The following is a 27629-nucleotide window of genomic DNA, read 5'->3' as shown; positions in this document are numbered from 1 at the left end:
AGGAGCAAGCTGCTTAAATTCAAGAATGATTTTGAGGGGATAAAGTGTACAAGATTTTGAATTCTTGCCATAAGTCCCTGGCAGACAGCCATGAAACCTCAGAGGAATAGGGCTAATGAAGGGAGGGTAAAGGAGATCTGGAGACTGTGGCTGGTAATGCAGTATGCACTTAATTGGGAGCAGGTATCGGTGCAAACTTCTCCATTTTAATTGGAAAGAGAAGGGGGGTGTTAAGGAAGATGGAGAAAAATAAGAATGCATAAAGTTTTCAAGCTAAGGAGCCAAAGGCAGGCCTGTATATGGCAGAGAAAGAACTCAATTTAGGGCAATTTGCTCTGCAAGCTGGGCTGCAATCTCCCCTGGGGATAGGGATGAGGAAGAAAATGAAACCAAAAGAGAACTTGATAAAATCACCTAGCACAGACAATCTCAGTAGAATAGGTTTTACTGAGTTAAATCTGCCCCAATCAATGTGATTCTTTTCATATAAGTTACAAATAAAAAGCCACAAGATTACAATAAAAATTGAGGATGTACTGCTGCTGATGTAGCACATGGGAGTCTTAAGGACTTGTTGTGGAATACAGTTTTTCTGCAACCATCATGTTTGGTTTTTCCTTTTCAGCTCTCTCTGAGAGAAAAAAACTCATCTCTGCCTCCTCCCTAACCTTTTATTATCTTTAAGCTAAGGTTAATGGTAATGTGTGAACCTGACAGAACTTAATTTTCAAAGCACTGCAAGACTGAGCATACTTGAGTCCTGAAACGTGCTAAACCTGAGCTCAATCTTGATTTCTTGTTGAAAGTACTGAGGCTTTTTCAGATATATATATGTATATCTTTTACATGTGACAGAAGTGATAAGAAAAAAAAAGAAAACTTCCCACGTCTTTCCACCCATTCTTACAGGTGGGCATATATATACAAGAGAGTAAGTGCCTGGTTTTCATGATGCATAGGAGAGACATTATGTTGTTGTTTGCAATAGCATGTGCATGCTGCAGTCTTTTTAAGTACCAGTACTGAAAGAGCTGATGTTTCAAGTGCTCAGCAGTTGTTTGTTCTACATCTGAGGAGTGCCTCAGTGTGTTTGCCTTTTGTCTTCAGTAGTGGGTTATCCTCAGCGCTTTGTGTTTAAGGACCTCCTTGGAACTGATACTGGCATGAGCTGTGAGTGTCCTGGGTGGGCAGCTGCTCTTTTGTCTGCTGTCGTGCAGTTGAGAAAGATAAAGTGGTTTCCAGAGTCATTAGGTAGGGAGGGATAGTTTGTACCGGTGGAGCAGAAGAAAGACGGTGTGGGATACATGGCTCTCAGCGTCTGGCAGAGAGAGCAAGAATAGGGGTAGGAAAAAATCAGAAATTCAGGGCAGTGATGATGTGATGATTTGTAGTTGCGAGGGATCAGTGGAGATCTGTAGCTATAATTGTTTTTGCCTTATTGTGCTGATGCAGAATTAATTTTTCCTGACTTTCCCTGAACCCTTCTTGTTGATTTTCTCCACTGGGCAAAGGGAAAGTTAGAAACAGAGAGTACAAAAAGAAATAGCTTTGCAATGTGCACAGGCTTGGAAAATGTCTGTTTTCTTTTTCTTTCTTTTTTTTTTTTTTAAGCTTTGTTTCCTAAAGATGTTTTCCATTAGTCCAGTGCTAAATCACCTGCCTACTCAGGAGGACTAGAAACCTTAAATATTGGAGATTCCTGCAAGTTTTATGGAAATAGCCAAATAGAGGGGGCGGGGCTGTTAAAGGGATGCTGATCACTGCTCACTAGGTGTAGTTCACCTGGCTTTGTTAGTGCACTCTTTTCTCATTGGTGCAGTCTCATGAAACTCTGTAGACAGCATACTTATCTGTGTTTGTCTAGTGCTGACTTTTCTTGGTCATCTCATGCCAAGGTGTTTCTATATCTGCATGAACATGAGCATGCATTTGTGAGCTGTGGCTGAATGGGATAAGCAGATTTGGGCACAACAATGAATTCAATTTCAAAATCTTTAAAAAAGAAGTAAAATACTTTATGGATCAAATACAGGTGTATTATTATATTAAATGAAAGTTTAAAAGATCAGAAAGAAACAACACATTTGTAGCCTAGGTCTATCTGTTAGGTCTATCTATCAGGTCCACCCAAGAATACACAGAGAAATTAAGTGTAGAGTTGTATGTCGGAGTATGTAAAACAGTATATTTTGACACACTTAAAGAAAAGATTACATTCTAAGGGAATGTAAAGTTATTGTGGAAATGTGTGTCCTCAAATATGTACACATGTGTATATATACACTAATTTATATAAATAAATTTAAACTGTATTGAGGACTTTCACATGCACAGTACTATGACATTTGCAGGGATATTTGAAAGAACCAGTACTTCACATTTAACTGTTAAAGTGGATTATTTAAAGTTACAATAGAAAGATGGAAAAGAAATCCTGTTTATGATGACAGAAGTAAAGGCAGAAGGTGTTTTATTCCCTTCTAGACCCTGTTACTTAAAAATTCATAATTAATCTGTGATAGTAAGCTCGATTCTCATTTTTGTAAATGACTATAGCTCTGTCAGAGGTAGTCACATTGATATGATCTGACATGCTGTCTATTTTTCTTTTAATATAGCACTTAATAAAAAAGTCTGGGAGCAAAATTCTTTTCTTGGAGACAGCAAAGAAACTGTAGTCAAGTCCCATTTCACTGGTATAAGTGAAAGGGAAATCTGACCCCCGGCTTACTAAGTAGTAATTATGGAAAATAATTTTGACAGAAGCTAACAGATAGTCATATAGCTGCATTGCCCATCGTATGTTGAAGCTTTTAAAACTAATTGGAATTTATTGAGAAGCAAATGGAGGAATTCCATCCATACCTTTCTTTTAGATTAACAGACTCTATAGCTAAATAATGGAAAACTTCCCCTTCAGATATTCAAAAGAATAAAATTGTTTTGTATCTGCAAAGTGCCTGTGTGATGCCTTTCAGACCTGTGAACTTGGAAGAGTGACTTCCAAGACAATTCTGGTTTCTGTTCTGTTATGTAAAGAGACAATGGTGGTGGAATAATAATTTTAAAATATTTTTAAATTCAGATCTCTCTTTTTCTGCTTTTTGTTGGTGGTGGTTTTGTTTTGTTTTTGTTTGTTTTGCTTTACGCATATGGAGCTTAATTCAACAGCACAAAATATTGCCCATAATTACTGGAAGACCTTTCTCTGCTCTTTTCCTGTTGTAATGACATCTCTTTGAACTTCATCCAATTTGTTTCTCTATTTATTGACAGTTCTCTCTTTCCAAACGAGGGAATTTAAGGACTTCCTTCTTTGTTTGGACAGTATGCAGTCTTCCTGATCTTTTAAATCAATATCTGATTTAGCAGAAATTGTCTCCCACTGAGTTTAAGGTGCTTTATCAATCTTAATATCATTCCTACTGCTGGTAGGAATTATACCTCTTTTGTCTTAGCACTACTATCAGCCAGAGTAGGATTTGCTAGTAATATTTATGTGTCTATATAAATTGTCTTTGTATATAACTGTAGATGGATTACAATGACAGTCAAATGATTACATCTCCCGTGAGTGGTTTTTTACATATATCTACTAATTGGGTATGAACAAGCCTTTTTCTTTTAGCAGTACCCATTTGGTGCATATATATCCATGACTTTTTAATGGACAAAATAAATTGTAAATGGGTAATATAGTAAATGCAGTTTGGATTTGAACCATATCCTACTCTTTTTTGGTCTTGCATTTATCCTTTAAGTCTGTTTAGGATTGTTTATAATCATGTTTTGCCTACATCTTTTTCTATGAATTATTATTAATATTATTACTGTTTGCTTTTCTGTCCTTTTCATGGCTTCTTTGGTGAATTTCATTAAATAAATGGTGGAAAGCTGTGCACTTATCAAGTGGTAATACTAGAAGTCTTTACTGTGTCAGAAAGCTTATATTTGGAGAAAGCGTAGGCACCTGTGTCCTCAAAAGAGAAAATGTAGAGGTAAATCTGTTATATCTGCCTCAGATCTCAGTAGCGCTGATCATTTGAATCTTGCTCAGCTCTGCCTTTTCTTTCAGCCAAAACATATCTCTAGATTACAGCTGGGACTAAGGGAAGGGTCCGAGCTTCCAAAACTACCACATGAACGCAGTTCTTCATCTTACTTTTTGAACTTCCATCCTTGAGGGGATGAGTACAGATAAGGTCATGAAACCTATTTTTGAATTTCCTTCTGGTTGTGATGCAGACTGATGAGAAGACAAAAACAATAGAAAGAATGGGCCTGTTATTTCACAAAATTAGTTCCTGCAAATCTATAAAATACAGCTTTATTGTTGGATGATCTTTTTCAGTAATATTCTCTACTTCATGTTAGGAGCTGTTTATGTTATGTGGAGCCCTGGACATTTCTTCCAAATTCTTACCAATTTCACCTGTCCTTTCTGTCATAGTTAGCTGCAGGAAGTTCCTCTGACAGCTTTGCACACACTTTTATTATATGACTTCATTTTGCTTAATAGACTGGTTATCTCCTGGAGTCCTGTTGCATAGTTTTCCTGTTCTTCTCTTGAAATTTATACCTTCAGCTATTTATACCATTTACTAATTACTGGCAAATGAGATATTATCAGGGCTAGTAAGAATGACAATTTTCCTTCAGTTGGTAACAAGATTTGGAGCACAGTCTGCTGTTCTTCATCCTTAATATTATCATGAATTCATAGAATAGCTTAGGTTGGAGGGGACAATAAAGATCATCTGGTTCAAATTCCCCGGCCATGGATAGGATTGCCAGCCACTGTATCAGGCTGCTCAGGCCCCCATCCAAGCTGGCTTTGAATCCCTCCAGGGATGGAGCATCCACAACTTCTCTGGGCAGCGTGTGCCAGTGCCTCACCAGTCTCTCAATGGAGAATTTTTTCTAACCTAAAAATCTAACCTAAGTTTTGGCTCTTTTAGTTTAAAGTCATTCCCCCTTGTCCTATCACTCTGTGTAGGAATTTGATCTCCCTCCTGCTTATAAACTTCCCTCAAGTACTGGAAGGCTGCAATGAGGAGCCTTCTCTTTACTGATCTAAACAAGCCCGTCTCCTTCAACCTTTCTTTGTGAAAGTGCTCCAGCCCTCTAATAATCTGTGGCCCTTCTTCTGACCTGCTCCAACAACTTTCCTGTGGCCTTACTGGGAAACTGCTGTCAGCAATTGATTCTGTGAGACATTTCCCCCTGCTCCCACAAAAAAGTTTCCAACTGGAACTTATTCATGGCCCATGCATTTCCCTTTGTTCTTCCACTGTCCTCTTAGGTGCTTGGGAAATATCTTTCCAGGTATACTCCTTCCTAATAAGACCAGATATTGCCTTTCAGACTCCATCTTGCCATTTATTTATTTGTTTGTTTGTTTGTTTGTTTGTTTGGGTGGGGTTGTGTTATTTATTTTCCTTCCTTAGTTATGCTGTTTGGATCAAAAGATGACAATGTATTTTTCTTTCTATGTTGTTTATGCATGATGATCTCCAAATTTAATGCAAACATTCTTATTAACTTTTTAGTTATTGACCTTGCACTTTGAACAGTCAAACATCTCCCCACTTCTATTATTCAAGTTCAGATCTTCTTTTTTTTTTTTTTCTTGCATAATGTTACAATTCTTTGTATTGAAAAATACCTCCCAACATTGTCACCTGCATATTTCTCAAACAGTTCTGATTTCTTTTTTTTCTAATTAAACAAGATGGATCTCAAGAATGAGCGATAGTATTTTTTTCTAAAAATTTAGATATTTGATGAAAGATTAGTATCAGTTCAAGACTGCATTGCCTACTCTTGCTAGCTGCCTATATTTTATTGTATTTTAAAAATTCCTTTTAGTCCCTGCATAGTGTAGAAGTTCCCATTTTCTTAGACGCAGAAAAAAATAAGACTTTTTTTTCACCTATGACTCAGCTAACTTTCAGGGTTTGTAGATAGATATTTTATAGTGGAAGTATATGGGCTTCCTTGGAAGTGAAGATACCAGCAATATAAACTTCACTGAAATGTTTAAGTTACCAGTCTAGTCAACCATTATGATTTTGAGGTAATGGAAAGAAATAGACGGCTCCAAAGCATAGTTATAATTCTTAAATGGTAATGATTAAAAGTACTTCACATTAAGAGCATGCTATAGTAATTTTTGTATAAACTTTCACTAATTAGATTTTTCTGTATTCTTTACACAAGTGATCTTCCAGAAAAAACTCAGTGACCCATGTAGTCATTTAAATGCTTAGTGTAATCTCCAGGAAAGTCCTGTGGCATTTTTCCCTGCTAGCACACTTGTAAGCCATCTGCCAGGGATCAATCATCAGGCATTCAGATAGTTTTGATTTTTGCTGATAGCATCAGATGACTCAAGGCCCTTTTCTCTAAATGATTTGAAAGGACTTACATATATAATGTATCTTTGGAACATCAACATTTTGAAATTTAGGTTAAATTAATGGTCGAGAAAGGATGATTCAATGCATTACTAGCTTAAACATAGAAAAAAAATATGTTGGTGAAGTGCTGTTGACTGGGGATTCTTGCAAGTGTTCTAGCAAGATTCTTACATAAAATACTAATTGCTTGCTTATATTTGTTGGGATAGTTCTTGGCATTTCAATACAGAACTCCAGTTCTGCTAATACACTCTTGTTTAGCTGTTCTTGTTGTACAGCTGCTGAACAGACCCTGGAAACTGCCATCTGCAGTTGAACTTGCTTCAGTTGAGTCACACCCAGCACATCACAAATGCATCATCTTAACACCAAAAACTTCTGAGTTTTTGGTAACAGAAATTTCTGACTGATAAACTTATTCAGTGCATGCTTTTTGCTTTTCTTTAATGGTTGAAAGTGATATTACTGAAATATTTCCAGAGAACTGTCTTATTTCTCTTCATATGTATTATCAAAATGCTAGTTTTTCTGAAAGTGCCAATTTCTTTCTGTTGACCGCAAAATCACAATGTATTAACTTAAATGTTCTTATCAGTTGCACTTAAAATCATATTTTAACATACTTTTACCTATGCATTTTAAATCTTTCAGATGAGTTTAAGACAGAGAAAACTGTGACTATTTCATACTTTAAGGGAATATATCTGATTAAATCTCTGACCAATTTCTGCATTTAGATGAATCTTACTACAAACTATTCTGAATATGAGACATGAAGTAGTCCATTTTTATTAACATCAATACGTTTATTATAGCAAAAAATTACATTAATATTTTTAAGGCCTCTTTAGTATGTAAGCTTTCCAGAAACTCGGTGTATTACAACCACAAGGCAAATTCCAAATTGGCAAGGAAGTATTCTCCCAGTCCAGGAAAAAAGTATTTTCACATATATTCTGGGATTTAGGTAAAACTCGTAAAAATTAGATATCTAGCTATTTTTATTTAGTAAGATTTTTTCATGGCCAGATATTGTCTAATACTAAACTCAGAACCTTTAGAATCATAGAATCACTCAGGTTGGAAAAGACCTTAAAGATCATCGAATCCAACCATGACATAACCATACTCCCTGAGCTATCAACCTTCTACTAAATCATGGCCCTTTGCACCACATCCAAATGGTTTTTAAACACATCCAGGGATGGCGACTCAACCACCTCTGTGGGGAGACCATTCCAGTGCTTAACAACCCTTTCTGTAAAAAAGTGTTTCCTGATATTCAGCCTAAACCTACCCTGGAGCTACTTGAGGCCATTTCCCCTCATCTTGTCACCAGTGAGAAGAGACCTACCCCACTCTCCCCGTAAGTACCTTTCAGGTATTGGAAGCAATAAGGTCTCCCCTCAGCCTCCTCTTCCCCAGACTTAACAACCCCATTCCCTCATTTTCTCTTCGTATCCTCCAAGCCCTTCACAATCCTTCTTGCCCTTCTTTGGACCCACTCCAGCACCTCAATGTCCTTTCTGTATGGAGGTGCCCAAAACTGAACACAATACTTGAGGTGAGGCCTCAGCAGTGCCAAGTACAGTGGCCAGATGACTACCCTAGTCTTGCTCACCACACCATTCCTGATACAAGCCAGGATGCCATTGGCCTTCTTGGCCACCTGGGCACACTGCTGGCTCATATTCAACTGACTGTCCATCAGTACAGCAAGGTCCCTTTCTATCAGACAGCTTTCCAGCTACTCCTCCCCAAGCCTGTAGGGTTGCCTGAGGTTACTGTGAACAAAATGCAGGACCTGACACTTGGTCCTTTTGAAACTCATATAGTTTGCCTTGGCACATCAATCCAGTCTATCCAGGTCCCTCTGTAGAGCCTTTCTCCCCTCAGGCAGATCAACACTCCCTCCCAATTTGGTGTCATCTACAAACTTACTGAGGGTGCACTCAATCCTCTCATCAAGATCATTAATAAAAAATGTTAAGTACAAGCAGTCCCAGTACTGAGCCCTGGGGGACACCACTCATGACAGGCCACCAATTGGATTTAACTCCACTGATCAGAACTCTTTGTTACTGGCCATCTAGCCAGTGTTTCACCCAGTGGAGCATACGCCCATCATAACCATGAGCAGACAGCTTCTTCATGAGGATGTTGGGAATAGTGTCAAAGGCATTACGGAAGTCCAGGTAGACTACATGGATAGCCTTTTCAAGCTCTCCATAGCATTAAAATCAAAGAGAATCATTAGAAATATTCTAGCTTGCACGAGGAAGTAAAGTAGATTGTGCAGTACCTTTTTCAGAATCTTATTCCTTTCTATAATGTGAAATTAAAAAAAAAAAAAAAAGATAATGAAGGATATTTGCTCCTTACTGTTAGGGCTGTATGCTATAGAAGAATCTACGTGGTATGATAAACAAGTGGGAAAGAAACTGAAGTGTCGTGAGAGAAGAATCCTGAAGAGGATTCTTGATGCATCCTGGAGATGACATCTAGGAGTGTGGCTGAAAGTGTCAATTGGAATTTGTGGCCACATGGAAAATAATTTGAAGATCAGTAATGCATAATTAAAGAGAAGTATCTGTGTCTATAAGAGATCAAGAACAGAAAATTATCTTTGAAGATGTATGCCAGTTTCTACTTCCAGAGACAATGAAGATCAATCAGACAGAACTGATATGAAATTGAAGACATTTTAGAAGGAAAAATAAATAATTTTGTTCTCTGTAAATTCTAATTGACAGTGAATGAACTTGATAGGCACTGAAATGTAGTTGTGGTCTTTTCATTTTGTGAATCCAAGCACACATTCAATTCATTTTTTTAACAAAAATAATACTGAGTTTTGTGTCAATCTCCCTCTGCCTTAAACAATAGGAGGAACCACTCAAATCTTTGTGGCATATCACTACACAGCAGTTTAAGAAGCTACACTCCCAACAGTTCATCCTTGTCTTTTTACCCTTCCTTTTCTTTTTCACCCCTTTGCCTCCATGTTTCTCCCTTCCTCCCCTCTGTGATTTCTATATACCTTGGTGTAAAATCTGTTGGCTTATTTTAAAACACTTCTCAAGTTGAAAATGTAACTATGGCTGTATTTGTAAAATTGGAACAGTCCAACAGACTTGGTGAAACATCAGCTGATGTTTAGCATAATTTTCAGGTGATTTGCTTGGGAAATGGCCACCACAGTTTTGACAATTCATTATGTTGTTGTTTCACTTCCATTTAAATTCCTCATCTGCTCTCAGCCTAGCTGTTCTGGGTGGAGGAATCCTGTCTTCTCCAAAATATGTGTAGAGGTCACTTTATAACCTGAGACTGTGGCATCTGCTGATGTTCAGAGCAGCAAAGGAAGAAGATATTAAACCATGGCCATTTCCAGCATCCAAACCATGCTTTTATAATTAGATATTTTTTGTCTGAGAATTGTGGCTAATTTTTGACCTTAGGTCACTTCTCCTATCTTCAGCAGAAGATAGATGTCAGTACCGTGATGTCAGCTTGCCATTTTTTATCATTCTAGAGTCAGTTGCATGAATCATATCTAGAAAAACTGTTTCCCCCATTCATCGAGGAAGATGGATTTTAAGAATGGCTTAAGCTTATAAGGCTGTAAAATTTTAAAGTCAAGGGGAGCACATATTTTATTAAATATTTTTCCCTTAACAAATGAATGCAGTTACTTTTTTTTAGTTGCACTCTGTCATGATTGCTTAAATTTGCTTCTGGTAAAAAGACCTTAATTTATATCTCATTCAGATTGTATTAAAATCTTCCTATTCTCATTTAAAACTATTGCTACCATTCTACAAACCCAAAGTCCTTTCAAATTTTCAACTGGAAAAAAATATGAAAAAACAACCATCTGTGTGGTGTACATTTAACATATGAAAAAACAGTAGTAAATTAGAAGAAGAAATAAAGATTTTTTGGGGTCAGGAAAGTGTAAGCTGTGAGAAGCAAAATAGGAGTGAAAGAGAAGAGAAAAAATAACTATCCTCCACTGAAGTCTTCTGTTTTAATCAGAAAGGGCTAAGTTCAAAGTATGCTTGGGACAGTGTTAGAGACATTGTCAAAGCACAGTAAGGTAATAAAGATCAGAGAAATGGTGCTTGCTTTTAGAAGTACTATTTTATACTACAGTACTGCAAAACACTGAAAAAAAAAATGCATAGCCCATGGTTCCTTATGCAGTTCCATAAACAGGCATTGTATCTTTTGTTGCAAATGGCTCAGCTTTATACACTTGGGACAAGCAAACTCCGAGTGGCAAACAGCTCAAAAAGACAGCACCGAGGTACTGCATGTGGTAATTGCTCCAAAGTCATTGTTACCCTCTTGATTTCATGTAATCATGGCCAAATCTTCCATCTGTCTCTGCCCTCCAATAATGATTTCAGGACACTTGGAGCTGAAACCAAACTGTGTGTGTGTGTTGTTTCTTTTTCTGTGTGTGTGCATGTGCGTCTGGGCTCTCACCATCACAGCCCTCGATTAAATGACAGGTTTTTGTTTTCATTGTCTTACCTTCTTTTCCCATTCAGTTCTTGACAGCCTTCCCTCTCAGCTGAATACTGTTATCACTTCTGTATTCTAATCCTCTCCCTAGCTGCCTATATTATCACCCCTCTGTTTCAGAACTTGGATACTTACCCTTTAATCCATTAATTGGCTTTTACCCTCAGATCTCTTTGCCTCCTCTGAGTGCAACCCGACCCTCCCCACTGCTGCACACCCTGGCTGTTCCCTGCCCAGCACTCTCGCACCTTTCGTCTCTCCCCACATTTTGGTGGTGGTTTCTCTCTCTCCAGATAATCTTATTCTTTATTTCTTTTCACAAAAGAGTACTCTCTAGTTCAATATCACTTTCAGCGTTGCTTCTGTTTCCTCCCTTTGTTTACGTATTGCCTTTCCTCATTGCTTCTTAACAAGTGTTGATGTATACAGTAGGAATAATCTCTGCAGCAGATATCTGTGTTGCCCCCAGAACAAGTCCATTTCCTTATCGAGGTTCAGAAGTGTTGGGCAACTTAATAAAATATGGATTGTCACACAGCACATGTGTTCACTTAAACAAGATTATCTTCTGATTGAGTTAGGTTTCTGTTGCTGTGTGCATGCACTGGAAATGTACATACATTTGTAAAACTTCTTTTTTTCTGGTAGTACTCTGTGTTTAGAACCAGTTTGTTTTAAAAGGAATAATAAAGGACAAATATTGCTGTATTTTAAGAAATCCTATCTACTTTGACTTCTTTTTCTGAGCCAGTGAAAAAAATAGAGTGTACTGCAAAGAGATGCGTTAGCCTCTTTGTTTTGTTAGTTCTGATGTTTTCTTTATACAGTATGTATGAATAAACTCATTTGATATTTAGCAAAATAGGGGAAATTATCCCAGTGCTAATGTACACAGAGCTATTACACTCAGTCATGGTTAATAGCACCAAATGGATATAGAGTGAAGAGTCTAGACTACAATCCTGTCAGCATCTGCCCCTTCCCAGTGATTTATTTGAGTTTTGCAGCTGCAGATGCTGAACCAGGGTAGAATTCATACAGAATTTTTATTTGGATAACAAGCACTGAAATAGTAACATTTAAGAAGAGCACTGAATAAAAGCGACTGTGTTACCATTTACTTTTCCTTATCTGTTGTCAGTGCTGAAAACAATAGAATCGTGATTATCCAGACTCTCACTGTGAGGGTCTCTTTCCCAAATTAACTTTTTGATCTATGGGCACACTGATTATGGCACATATCTTGTGTTAATCTGTCTTTTTGAGCAGTTCAAAAGCTTTCATGAAATATTTCAGTTTACCTCATCCATTGGCACAATGCACCTTTAATATTCCGTGCAAACAGTGATGATGATCCTTCCCTTTTTGGGGTGTCATGTCCATACCCTGCAACAGTACAAGCCTTTCTGAAAATGTGATAGGTATGCAAATGCTGTGAGAAGAACTGGGTAGGTAATTGTGCAGAGGTGAGTTAAAAGCCCCTCTGTGCCTGCCTCTCTTTGTTCCTCTGTCCCATGCATGTGATAAGATTCCCAGCTGAAAATAACATTTTCCTCCAGGCTTAATGACGTGCATATGTACCTACAGGCATCTACAAAAGTGTAATGTTCTAACCCATTGTACCACAGAGAGATGGCAAGTGGAGTTGGGTTACAACTTGTAGAACAAAACAGTTTTCCTTCAGAGCCATGTGCATTCAGACTTGTTTGTGCTAGAAAGAGATGTGTCTCAAATTCTTGGGTCTCTAATATTGGAAACATAAACTAAATCTCCCTTCCCCCACAATTTTTTCAAAGCCAGACAATACCTAACTCAAGGAATTAGCATACTCGGGCAAATCTTATCACTCCTATCACTTGGAAGAGCTGCGATCTCGTGGGAAGCTGAGAATGAAATGCAGGTTAAAAGCCTTCTTGTAGAGTATCCTACACCTAACTCTTGGCTGTATGCATTTTAAAACTTGGGCAGACCCTCCTGAATTGAGTAATATTTTAATTTTATTTAAGGATAAAGCCCTTGTTGTTCTTTTTCAAAAATTCTTGATGTTGGACTATTCCCTCCACTCCCCTGTGGGGTATCAGCATTTGAGGTTCTTTTATAAGAGAATTCTTTTTAGCTGTACAAGTTGAAGTCTGTCATCAATATTTGATCCTGTAAAGATCTCTGGTATGTTTTTTGTCCTACACCCTAAAAATGTCCATGGTGTGCGAGCTTTCAAGGAGCTGTGGTCACACATCAGTGTGCAGACTCTCTTCTGAACATGCTCATTCTATCTTTGTCAATCCTGCATATGTGTAAAATTCCCTAATGGAGGTGATGGCCTTTCTGCAGTCTATGAAGTCCGTATTTTGCATGTGTGGAGCTCTTCACACCTCACACCTGTGTGAGGATAAAGACATGGAATCCATTCTCTCCAGGATCTCTGTTCAGTATTGGCAGCAGCCTATATGTTTTTAGTATCAGAATGCAGAGCAACCTAAAGACAACATAGCACTCATGTAGTGCAAAAGAGTGAGCAAAACACAACAGGGTAAGAGAGATGGTAGAAAGAATCTCAGTAAGAAACCTTTTTCCATTGCATGCAACATTTTAATTCAATTCATATTAACCTTAAGACACCACTGGGGATGCTAAAAAGCTTTGTAAAGATACAAGTGCTTTTCATGAAAAGGATCAATAATCTTTGAAATATGTAACCTCCCCCCCCCCCCACCCCCCAGCTGCTACCTATAACAGCTTGTATAATTCAAGACTAATTTTTTACTTAATTCTCCATAATGCTATTTATTTCTTGTCCATTTTTTTCCTTCATTCATTACTGAATTTCAAGGGCTTATCATAAAACACTCTAATGCTAATGCCAAGAGTAATTTTTTAAAGGTGCTTCAAAAATATAGATGTTTAATATGCTGCTGCTCTTTAAAGAGGCAAAAGGTTTCTTTCTGCCAATTCTTTTGAATTTTGTATTCAAAATCGCTTTTTCTCCCTCAACCGTCATTGTTTAAGGAAGTGCCCTTTCATGTTTTCTATAATCCTGTTAAAAATAATAGGTAGATTCTGTATCTCTGGCTAGACATGCAGCATGGTACAAAATAATCTAAACACTCAAGGTTTGTTTGCAGATTTGCTCTAATGAAAAAGGCTCAAGATATATAATGAGACAAGCCCTTCTGATACAGTTAATCAGTATCCATGCAAGTTGATCCCTTGAATGCATTACATGATTCATAAGAGACTGCCTAGTACATCAGAAATTAAGGTTGAATAGTATTTGCTGGTATCTTATTTTTCCACTAAGAAATCTAACATTTTCAAGGATAAAGAGTAGTAAGAGATCCTCACTTACCTTCCTCTGTTCTCTGCAAATTAACATAACTTCATAGGCAGTTATAGTGAAAAAAAAAAATAAACATAAATAAATAAAGGCAAATACTGAGTGGAAAAGTTTCTTTTCATTCAGTTAAATATCATGGGATTATGGTACCATGCCTAAGTTGTAAAAATACTATAATTCCAAAAGGTGTTCAGTAGGTCACACTTCTACGATCACATCTTAGATTTAATTACTATGTCTAGGCACACAACAGGCCTATGGTAAGAAATGTCTCACTGCATCCTTGCCTCTGTTGTGTCTAAACTGTCAGGGTGAGATTTTTAGAGGTACCTAAGCAATATATAAACCCATTTCCCCTTAAAACTCTTCATGGCAATGCTGATAAGCTTTAAAATTCATTTGTTCTTTGATCCAGGTCCTGTTTCATTTTCACAGGAATGGTTGGTGAAGGAAAAAAAGAGACCTCGTCCTCAAATGTCCTTGCACACCATTAAGATAACTAGATGGGGATGAAAGATGCTCAGACCTGCAGTGAATGGCACACAAAAAAAGATCCTTTTTCACGGGCACTGGGTGTTTACTGCGTAACCTGCACTTTCTTTAGTGCCTGCCCTCATAAGCATATTCAGCCAGAAAAGATTTATTTCCTCCATCACTTTCACATATTTCCAAAGCAATAATTAGCTATTGTGGCAAAATTGAGTGTGTGGGGTTGTGGTGTTCAAGCTGCTCACTTTTGTTTTCTTAAGGACTGTGATTTGGAAAAGAAAGAGTTAAAGGAGTTCCTGCTATCCTAAAATACACACCAGGCTCTTTTGGTGTTTTAAGTCTTCACAGGTTCTCTTCATGTCTAGAAAATGCAAATCTCTGGGCTCCTAAGAGCAACTGAATAGGGATATGTATTTCATCTTAAAACAAAGAGCAAAGAAAAAATACAAAAAAGTTATTCAAAGGGTTTTGGAAACAGGTGTTCTAAATCAACATTAATTGGATTTCAGTTAATTATTCCTTATCCTTTAGGAATCATAAGAAAAAAATATGGGGGGGGGGAGGAGAGTAACAAAAACTTCTTCTCTGACATGCTAATTGTTCTTATATTATATAAGCAAAGCAGCCTCTTTTGTCTAGCTACTCCCAATAAGTAAATAAATAAAAAGATATTGGCCTCCATAGGACTGTTTCAGTAGCTAGGGAGTGAGAATGAAGTGAAAAAACAATATGCAGTCTCAGAAAGTGATCATTATTTGGGAGGCTGGTTACATTCTTAGTTTATTATTTGCAGTATCTTCTACCTCCAGGTACTAAGATAGATGAAGGCAACAAATAAAAAACTGTTCTAGGTTGACTTTGAATACCACATTGATAATATGAAGCTCACCTACATAATTTCCCTGAAATTTTTCCTTGTTATAGTATGTGATCTATGCATGTAAGTTAGGGCAGGTCAAGAACATTTCTTCAATACTGGCAGATGAAGTCTGGGTTGAAGATGGGACATCATTAAGTACTGAATTTTGGCTTCTGGCTTTCCATTCTAATTCCTATTGGAACGAGTCCACTTTTCCCCTGGTATTCAAACTGGCAGAATATTCGACATGAAAAATTGTGTATGTAAAGTTTTAGTTTATTTCTGAGAACTGACTGATTCCAACTTTTAAAAGAAGAGGGAGGGAGGGTGAACATGGCTGTATGGGCTGTATGCCAGTATTGCTGTGTTAGGTGATTTCAGTGGGAAACTCCCTCTAACAAGATTTTCAAAATGGTTATGAATACAAATGGTCTACAGAAATGAGTTTTTAAAATTGGAGTGAAAGTAGGCTTTTTCATATGTGGATTTCATCTTTAATCCTGTGCAAATTTCTTTGCTGATCCATTGTAGATGGTTAGAGTGTGAGCAGACAGCAAAACTGGCTGTGACAAAAACTTGCTGGTCTCCTCCAGCCTATGAGATGTGAGCGACTCCCGTCATAAAAGAAAGACATTTTGGAAGGTATTTCAAAACTTCAGTATGATACAATAATCAGAGTTTCTAGTAACAACCAAAATAATGTTTGACAAGATTTTTACCTCAACAATGTCTGCTTGAAGAACTTTCCCTACTGTATTCAAAGTATATATGAAAAAAAAGTCATTTTTAAACAGCAGCTATGGTCAAGTCATATGTGAAATTATTTACACAACAATTTAAAAAGATTTCAGAAAGCCTAATGAAAAAGGCTGGAATTTGCATTTTAGCCTCCCGCCTGTATGTCCATTTGCTACATATCTCAGTTAAAGAAAATTGGAAAGGGACTTCCTATATTAAGTAGTGTTCATCTGTAACTGAGGTATGTTGCTAAGGAGATATATCCATGCCCACTAATTGTCAGCATATTTACCATCTTTAAAAACATACAAACATAATTACACTACATCTACATATTAACTTATTATCTTCACCCCTGTACATATTTGCATAAGGTCTTGACAGGCAGTATCAAGACCTGAGATTTTGAAAGAACTTATGAAAAATTATTCTTAAGAATGAACCAATCTGTTAAAACCTCAATTTTCTTTACACGAGAATGACATTCTTAAGAATAGACACTAGAGTTGGTGCTATGAGGGCACAGTAGAAACTTGTAACAAAAACAGCATTACTTCATGTACTGTTGGCTTCTGGGGATCGGCCCAAATGAATGCCGGTATAGTTCTATCAGCTCTTCTTCATATCTTTATTTCCGACCATTTAGGTGTTATCGCTTATTATATTGTACAGATGATGGGTCTGCACTCTGGAGGAAAAAGTGTTCATCTATCAAATGCCACCATTCCTACAGGACAATTGAGTACAAGAGATAAATGTATTTTAAATTTTGTTCAATAATTGTAGAACAAAGATTTTCATACAAAGATAAAACAAGAAAATATGTGTAAACTATATATGCATGCATATTTAACTCTTGATTTCACAAATATGTCAGTTTGTAGACTACTCTTGGCTGACACTTTTTTGTTGTCGTTAAGTTTCTGCATGCAGGTTTTTTTCTTGTTTGCACACAATATGATTTTGCTTTGCAAACGGAGTTACAGACTTTTACTTTTCTTTTGGAATAAGCTTTTTAATAAAAGCTACTTCAAAATGCAGCCGTTTCAGATGTTTTCTTTTCAAAATCAATTCAATCTGTAGGATCACAGGAAGATATTTTCAAATTAAATTTGTAATTAATATCCTAGAGGTGTTTTGTACTGTTATGGTACTCACTATGTGAGTACTAGCAGTGCTTTAATGCTCTGAGTTCCATGTGATATACCTGCACCACCTTTTCCTACAGTACCCCTTCTTACCTTTGCTAAAATCTTCACTGTGGTGCATGGATGATAATTGCCTGCATTTTAAAAGGTACTTTTTGTATCTGTTGTGTGCTTTCTTATTTGGGACCTGAACATATTTTATAGACAGAGTCAAAGCCTAGTTCTGCTCAGTCAATGTGCAAAAAATACATTGTTAGATGTTGGTAATCCCCAGACCATGGTGGTCCTTCCCAGAGTTTGTGTGGGAAGATGTGCTCTTTTAATCACAGATCAGATGCAGGGCCCGAGGGTCTGACTACAGCCCATTGAAATCAGTTGGATTCCTACCATGGATTTTAATGGCCCTAAATTTTTATATATTTATATTTATGTATATATTTATATATATTTTTATTTATGTAGCTCATGTTTATGAAGAAACACCACTAATTAATAAAACAGCTTCCTTTTACTTTCCTCACTCCTTCCCCATTTTCCTTAGGAGGAAAATCCCCCACTGGACACTGAATGAAATAAAAACAGTTTTAAAAATCTGACAATTATTCTGTCAAATAAGTGTTATTATTATAGGAAGCTGGAATTTGGTTTTAAAGTGCTGGGGTGGCTATGGCACCTTTTTGCACTATGAACACTTTCTGATAACACTTTGGACAGACAGGTTGATGTGCTTGCGCAAGAAAGGAGTTTATATACAGTGTGGACTCAGGGCTACAGGGTAAAAATATCTGTATAGTCAGTATAGTCCATCTGTGAATTATAGCAGGGGAAAATATTTATGAGCACCACAGGACATGAAGCTCAAAGTGCAGTCATTTCTAAATGAAAATTATGTGACAGTTCATCAGTATTTAATGCTAACATTGCTTGATCTAGACATAAAGAATTTATCAGCCATTTATCATAACATACAGTACTGTTCATTTCCTGATTTGCTTAGAATATGTTGGTGTTTTAAGCTCAACATGAGACACGGGTCTAATTTTAGATATTTAATGAAAGGAAAACCCAGAGAGGGAGAGATTTCTCACAAGGCTATTAGAAGCCTACTCCCACCACTTGAATTGGTTGTTGGTCTTTTTAATGCAGACTCCCAGAAGCCAGTGCCTGGTTCCTGCACCAGATGCAGGTGTTCCCTTGTGCTGTCAGCCAGGAATGATTAATGAGGATTTGCCCCTACTGAAAGCAGTCTTTGGAGCATTGTTCAGGGCATCTGTGGAACTGTCGGGGGAGACAAGGACACAAGTGAACAACCAATTATTTGGCCATCACTGAGGCAGCATGAAAAAGACATCAAATTGGACAGAGGAGCAAAGCTTTTGTTTCATGATCATATTTTCAGGTGTTAATAGTAACAGAGGAATTCTACCTGTTTTGTTTTTTCTTCCCACGGAGGAGAGGGGAAGGGCTCAGACACTGCTTGAAAGCTTGGAAGGGATGTGTAAAAGAAACAGAAGCAGAAATGTGATCACGGTTCTTTAAAAGCGTAAAAGGGAGGAAAACACACGGAATTGATTTCTTGGCGGTTGCACCATGTGTATAAAGACATAGCGTTTTGCTCGGCTAACATTAGGAAAGGAGGACTAAGAATTCTGAGAGTGGGAGGATTTCTCATGCAGGGAGCTGCTTAATTTCTGGCCAAACACAACAGCTCAGGAGCTCGGGCTTTAACAAGTGATGGTGCAGGGAAGTGTTACATTAGGATTCTGAAAAAGAAAATGTGAGGGAGCAAAACCAGGAAGCATTTGCAAGATTGTATTCAGCATTCTGTGTGCATTCCTCTTTTTCCTCTTTCTGTCTCAAAGAGAATGCTCCTCGGTGCAGGAGAGTGAAGGAAAAAAGAGCAGCAGAACTGAAAAGCTCTACTTGAGCTTAGATTTCTGCATTTCTGTATTTACCAAGGCTTGTGATTATAAATAATAATTTTAAACCAGAGGGAAAGGATTATATTTTCAGGACAATCCAATTACAGAATGGATTGTTTATAAAATACATTTTATACTCCATTCTGTCATGCCAGTTTCTGCCAGAGTATTAAAAATAATAATAATAAAAAAGTTAATTATACAGCTTAATTCTAATGAAGAAGATAATTTTTTATTGACTAATAACAAATATAGTGTCATTTCTAGCAAAGTAGCATGATTAATGTTTGCAGTGGCTACTTCCCTAACGTCACAAGCTCCTCTCTCCCTACATATACATGCAAGAGAAGGGGTTCAGATCCTTGATTACAAATTTCAATTCCATACTATTCCTTAACCGAGCAGAAATCTATATTTCTAAATTAACAGCGATGTTTAGTATATTTAACGACACAAGTTCTGTTTATTTCTACGTATTATTTATCCTTTCGTGACTGCATCTTATTGGAATACTTGTGGCCTGTGATTTCTAATCAGCAAAATTATGTGAATGTCCAGAGGTAAAAGCCCTACTGGTTGATATGAAGTTTTTGTAAGAAAAAGATTTTGCATGCTTCATGCTTGGAATGAGTTGCAGAAAGTAACAATTGGATTTTGAGGATTCTACATCTTAGAGTCAAAGGCTGAAACCCAAACTGCCATACAGTGCCTCCGTTTACTATAGGATTTTGTAAGAAAAGAAAATGTAAAAATTAAGAAAAAAGTCATTTTAATTTACCACTAATTCATTAAGAAAAACAATAATACATATATAAATGTATTTGTTATATTTTAAGATATAAAATATGTATTTGTTATATTTTAAGATTTAAGATACCACATAGTGTTTTTCTTCCATTCAAGTGAAAGTGTTGAGCAGGAACAGCCCAGGAATCACTAAACAGCCCAGGAATCCTTAGGATGTTCCACCATTTCTTAAAGATGTGTGGAAATTTACTCGAGAGTTTTTATGCTGGGAAAAGTCTTGACAGTAGCCCTGAACTGAGGTACTGATCCACTTAGTTCTGCAGGTCTGTCCTCGAAGGGTAGGGATATTGGTTACTCGCTGCAAAGCACTCTGATGTTGGAAGCTGAGCCTTGTCCCCTCTTGAACTTGCTGTATGTGCTGGAACTTTAAATGACTTTATTAGAAGTTAAAAAACAGTGTACAGACACACTCAACTTTGTTTCCTTCTTGTCAGGGAAAGACAATGGCATCTACAATGTGTCCCTGTGTCTGAAAGACATTAATTACTTGGCGGAGGATCAGGCTGCTCGTCTTCTCCTGGGCAGGATGAGAATGGTGCTGGTAAGGAATGAAAATACTTCCAGGAATTGAAGGAATGATTAAAGCATATCTAAAGAGGACATTTGCCTGTGACTGTTAAAGTGCAGAATTGACTTTCTTGATCCTAGATAAATAAACAGAGAGAAGGCTTTATGCTACTGCAGGCTGTGCTGGAGGCTTCACCTTTTCCTGTCAGAAGTGGACTTTGCTACAGCATTTAAGGTTTTGTTTATCCCTGTGCTGGATTGCTTCAGATTGTTCTGCTTGGGCTTGTCAGCTGAAAAGCAGAGAAACATCACATGTTAAAGCTTGATGAAATCTCTAAGCAACATAAAGAGGAGTGCAGCTTATTATTTAGATGTGGCAACATACAGCGCTGAAATATCTCCAAAGACATGGTCACTGTCTCCAAATCTCCTAATGAGATTTCTTGAGGATGGAATTATAGGGAAGCCCTGTGTGGTAAAGATCAGGACCATACTTTTAAGCAAGAAGTGGGTCTTTTTAGTGCAGGCTCTCTGGCCTGAAAATAGGGATGGGATTTGCACTCGCACATGATGGGACGACTTTTTTTTTTTTACATAATGTTTCCTGCAGTACTATGGCAGTTTCTTTTTTCCATCATATTTCTCCACAACCCATATCCAAAAATACATATTTTTACTATTATTAATGCTGAAATTTCAGTATGGTACCTGATACACGTTGGATTATGATGTTTTCATTGTAAATTCTTATGTATGTCTTTTCATGATGCTTCAAAAAAACCATCAATATTGAAAATCAAAGCAAAACAAAAACAAAGGAATAAGAACATATGGAGTGGGATAAACCAATTATCATCTTTATTATGAGTGTTGTTTGCTAAAATCTTCAGCTTTGATTTAGTTTTATGCAGTAACTGCAGTGGAAATTTCTTTTACAGAAATACAAAAAAAATCTGAAACTATCACTTAAGTTTTGCAAAAATCACAGTCACTCTGTAGTCTGCATAAGGCTACAGAACAGTGGATTAGCATGAAGGGAAGAGGGTTTCTACCTCTTTTTCCTCCAGTTCCAAAATGCATTTGTGGAGTTGTGTAGCCAAATAACAGGCATGTCCTGTTCTAAATCCAGCACACTCTTAGGAATTTTTGCAACTTCTTCTGAGGCTAAGGGGTTTCTTGTCTGTAAGTGGCAAGGCTACTGTGATGACATGTTAAATATATATGTGTATTTTAATAATAAATACATAAAATAATTAAATTAAAAAAAAACATATTTGAAATTTATTTTAACACATAATAAATTTTATTCCACTCTGGAAAGAATGAGTCTATAGATTCATGTTATGATTAAGGGCTAGCATTATTTCTGTTATTTCTGTGGTAAATAAAATTAAGCAACAACAAGATCCACAACTCAGGCCTTACCTTCACAAAACTTTTACTGTCAGGATTTCCCTCTTTGTTCCTGTCCTTGTCAGTATAATGCAGCCTGGTGACTTTTGTCTCTGTAACCTTTCTAACTCCAGTGAGGGTACACACAGGGACACTAAAAATTCCTAAGACTTTTGTGCTTCTGTTATTGCCCCCAGACTTGAGATGAGGTGAGGCTACAGGCAAGTGAGGTAAACTCATTAGAATCCCCTCAACTATGGTTGTTAATGACCCATTTGATGCAGCAGAAGGAAATGTTTTTGCTGCTTGTACTGACAACAAATAAAGGGCAAGGGAAAAGATTTGGACATAAAAATATCCCCCATGCAGAAGCAGCATGAATCAGCTGCAGTCTGTTTTGCAGTCACATGCACGTTCTGGTAGAGGAGTAGGCAGCACAGGCCAGAATTTTGAGGAAGACACTTGTATGTTTATTTTGTAAAATAATAAGCCTGCTTGGTTTCGGCTACGATTTTCACACTGTGAACTAGTTAAGTTGTGGGTTTTTGTCTGTAGGGAATTGTGAGGCTAAAATAAACTTGAGTTCCTCAATAGGGCATTTCTGCACATTTCTTGATCTCACATTTTTCTCTCCAGTCCCATCCCTCCTCAAGGTTTTTATGTTTGTTTGTTTGTTTTTTGGACTAATAATGCCATCTTGTATACATAGCTTTTTTCCTTTTCTCTGCTTTCTCCCCACTCTCCACTTTTTCAGTACTTCATTCACATATTACCCTTGCTGGTTTAATTCATATAATTTTCCTTTCCCAGCCTCTTTTCATTTTTTCATCCCCCATTCAGGATTCGAGTAGGCAAATAATATTCTTGTCTTGGAGAAATGGATCTTCACTACAGTGAAGTTCCACTGTGAATTTTCTCAATCTGGAAATAAAACATGGTTATGTGTCACTGACTCGTTTTCTAGGAAGACGATCTTCAAATTAAGAGGCTTTCATTAATGTCCTTTGTAATGTAAAATGGTTTGATTTCAAATTACTCACTATCTGAATATGAGTTAGACAAAATACTTGTCAGGATTTCGATGGATTATGAAGCCTCACCTTATATATCTTAATTGTTGGAATTTTCAATGGATTTGTGTGGACTGCCAAGCCTTATAATTTGTGTGTGTCTATTTCAGTATGAAATCCTTGACTGCTTCAACTTACTTTATTGCCTTTCATGACACTATATCATTGTTAAGCATCATGACACTAGTTGAGTGCATTAGTTCAGATGAGGATTACCCATCACATGATCCTTATTTCAGCTTCATTTTAACATATTATTGGAAGCTTTAAAGGGGCAGATAATGTTTCAAATTCCAGTTAGAAGCAAGGAAAAGATTAGCAGAGTATACACACTGGTTTGAAGAAGTGGCTGCCTGTAAGCATTAGCAGACAGCAAACAGTACAGAAACATCATTTCTTACGAACTATCAGAGCCTAGCCCTTCTACAAACTGCTATCTTGACCCCAACTCTTGCATAGTAATGAAATAATGACTGTTTGGATATTAAAAAAAACAACCAACCAAAAAAAAAAAAAAACCATAAAAAAAACCATTTGCATGTTTTATATTGCCCAATTCCACCTAGCAGCCAATAGAAAATAAAATAATGTTTTAAGATAAGTTTACTAAAATCCATTGCATCTGAACAGACGTGGATTGACATTTCTGCTATCTCTGGCTGCCTCAGCCTCTCTCCTATGGGTACAGATTATGTTTGTTTTCAGAATTGCTGAAGACAGAAATACACTCTGAGTTTGAGTGAACTTTTTCACCTAATTTCAAATCTGCTTGAACTTAGTGACTTCATGTATTTGATTTAAGCTTTTTGAGTTTGCATTCAATAAGGGAGAAGAAAGTGAAAGGAGAAGAGATGGAAAATCCAATGCAGACATAATGTAAGGAAAAAAATGAGTTTGATATGTATGCCACATGTGAATTATTCGTTTCTCTTTTAGTAACATCTGTTTTTTGTAGCACAGAAGTTTTCCTTGCCTCTTCCAAAAAATTGAGTTGGTGCTTTTGTTTTTAATTTAATGATGCAAAGAGAAAAATGGTGAAGTTGGAAATAATTTGTAATATGCACACAAACAAAGTTCCTTAAATCTGAGACGTGGTGAATGACCACGAGACAGAGAAGACAACTCAATGAATACAGATATTTTGACAATAGTGTTCAGTATCTGAGACATAAAGAAAATCCAGGGAGTGTTTTCACTTCATCAGATGCAGCCTTAGAGGACAAATATCTATTACCATTTATTTGTGTCCAGCTTTGCAACATATTATTCCAAAAGCAAATCATGCTGTGATGGAAGATGTATGAAACTGAGTGATCTATGTTGCTCTCCTACTGTCTGATGAAAACTCTGTCCACCCCTGATTGCATGACTTAGTGGCCAAGCTTATACACCTTGCTGGCCAGATAATCTGGTTCAGTGTCCACTGTTCTCACAGACTAGAGGTAAAATCTTTTATCTGTTTTCCCAGACTCAGTGTTTCTTGCTGGAAGTCTTTGGTAGAAGCAGTAAAACTTACTGTAAATATCCTAGAAGTTATTAATATGTCTTCCTACTGGCACATCTTCACGTTTTTTCATCATTTTAATGATTTTTTAATGAACTTAAATAAAAACTTCTGAAATTTCTGCTCCTTTGCTTATTTATTTACTTATTTTATACCTGCGGTATAAATATCTTCACTGCTTCAGATCTGAACTGTGAATTGTCAACACAGTGGCTTCCAAAATACTGGAAAAATTTCATTTTGATTTTAATTTTGATTTCTATAGATGGGAATATAATCAAATCCCACAGTCAACATTATGCCTGCCTGTATTGCATACGGGTAGTCTTCTGCTGAACACCCACCTTACCTTGCGTGTTACATTCTAGAGATATGTTAGAATACCCTGAAATACAGTGCATGTGAACTTGGTGAATGCCATGTTCCCTGTGTCCAACAACAATTCCTGGAGCGTTGAAGAGTGGTGATTTTCTGCCTGTGATCAATAGATATCAATACTTCACTTCTAAGGTGTCTGCAGCAGGTAACTTGAAAGAAGTTTATACTTAGTTTATACTGTAGTTTATGTGAAATTTGGCATTTATAGGTCAAAACTTGTAAAGCCACTAGCATACAACCGTGTAATGGCTCATGCATTTCTTTGTCGCTTGCTGGTAATTTAAGACACAAGGTTGGCATTGTCTAGAGCCTTTGTAGTTACCATGAAAATGTGCTGCATTTTGGACTGTTACTGAGCCAGGAACCTGATTAAATGCTGATCGTAAACTTCTTTCCCTCTCCTTGTTACTTCACTAAATGCATCTAGTCAGACGAAATTAAATGATTTGATAATAGGTCAGTTTATAACACAGCTTTTACAATTATTTTAATGTAATGTATATAAAACTACAAATGCAACTTTATTATATTAAAAAAGGCACTGCAAGCATAACTATGTGTGCATTTGAGAAACTGTCACAGAATTAGAAGCCAGGCAACCCCAATGCAGGTCATAGTTGGGTGAGTCTATGCACATTATTATTATTGTGCCATGTAGACTAACTCTGGTTGGCACTAGCTAATTCATTGCATTTAATTGTAGAGGTTTTATGATTTTCCTGACAGTGGTTTTCATGAAGTCAGTACTGAATGTCCTCCCAGCTCTTTGTTTCTCCTTACCATGCCTTGCATCTCTTTCTGCAAGTTCCTATGTCTGTAGGTGTCATCTTCCCTTTCTCCATACAGTTGTCCCAGTTGCACTGGTCTTGTATTCCCTTCCCAGGATCTCCTCTGCTTTCACCAACACTGCATGAGGAGGACCAAGGCAAGAACTGAAGAACACCTCTCTGTCCGCCTTACACAGTCTGTGACAAAAGAATCCCGCCACTGTTATATCATTGGAATATCTTTTGAAGAAAGATGAGACAAGCAACAAGTTATGGCTAATTCTTCTAGCTTAAACTCAGGGATAAACACTGACTTTGGTTGTAATCCATGAAACTGAAGGATTTTCTCATGCTTTTTGCAGATGTTTAACTGGTGTAAGGTAACATATATTTTCCAGAAATAAAAATGTAGCCGAGATTCCATTTTTCCTCTGTTGGGAACCAGCCAGCCTAGTGGACAACAAGCACTGCAGCTCAGCTATCACTGCTAGCTGCCATGTTTTCTGAAATGACTCCAGAAAGATCTTTTTTCTTTCTTGACTCAGTTCCATAACTAAAAAATAAATAACAAATTGTCTTTCTGTCCTTTTCTGTAACAATTCCAAGGAGTCTGGAAGGTAGTAGGTATTGCCCACTGCACTGCATCCCAAGCAATTAACACTGAGAAAGAAAGTAACAGTGAAATATACATTTTAAAGCATTACAGATCTCGGAAGTTTTGTTTTTTTCCCCTAAATTATTCTTTATTATGTCATTTTGAATTTGCATTAGCATAGGTTAAGAAACTTGAATTGATCACTGTGCTCTGTACATTGATTTCATTCAATGAATTTATGTTGAGACAAATATAGTAGTAAAAATTTGATAACATTACACATTTACTTCATGCATGTATTCCTATAAATAGCGAAGTCCTTTCTCATAATATTTTATATTAAGAACTAAAAAGGATGTTTTGTGGAATATGTGCTTTTTTCTTTCTTACACCAAGCAATTACTATTATTATTATTAGTTATTGGCGTTGTGTGCATTTGGTTTATTTATTTATTTATTTATTTTTCTATTCCTTCTTAAGTTGATAGTGCTCTGCTATGACTTTTAAAGGTGACTTTTTGACAATGGAAGTACATGATCGAGTGTAATTCAAACCTTAGGTACATATTACCTCAGTTACTTTACGGATTTAAGTGCAATGGCAGTGAGAAAGGAGAGAGGTCCCTGCTTTGCTGCAGACAGCTTTTGTGACCTTGGTCAAACTGCTTAAACTCCCTCAGTGAAATCCTACCACCACGAAAGTCAAGAGGATTTTTGCCATTTATTTGAATAGGGAAAGGACATATTTGAATTTTGAATTGTTAATAAGAACAGGGTAACATGTATCTAACTCTCACAGCTCTTGTGAAGCTAATTAATCAGTAGAGTACTTTGGGATCCTCAGAAGTATAATAGAAACTGCAAGTACTATTATTTATTTGTCATGTAATTGGAAGCTAGCAGGGTAAAAAGTCATTGATAAAAATCCATATCACAAGGTCATTTCTTTCAATGTTGCAAATCTCTTCTTCAATCAAGAGCTTTGTAACTGATGAAAAGTACAGCCTAATCATAACATTATCAAGTCAATTTAATTGGTGCACATGAGATCATAATGAAGTCATTTTTGCTAGTTACAGGCTTAAAAATATTTTTATAGCACTCTTCATCCTAGTGGAAACTTTAAAGACCTCACAGACAGGATTAAGCTTCTCTGCCTGTGTTATTCAA

The 27629-nt window shown here is 36.8% G+C and overlaps 1 pseudogene; it reads left to right on the top strand.

The window, feature by feature from the left end:
* Nucleotides 1–27629, top strand: part of LOC107311933 (uncharacterized) — a 158398-nt pseudogene that overhangs the window by 75406 nt on the left and 55363 nt on the right.

This window comes from Coturnix japonica, chromosome 3 (genome assembly GCF_054131305.1).
Source record: "Coturnix japonica strain WE chromosome 3, WE-NBRP24, whole genome shotgun sequence".
In the NCBI taxonomy this organism is placed as follows: domain Eukaryota; kingdom Metazoa; phylum Chordata; class Aves; order Galliformes; family Phasianidae; genus Coturnix; species Coturnix japonica.
Note: the sequence above shows the minus strand (reverse complement) of the source record. Positions and strands in the feature narration are given on the sequence as shown.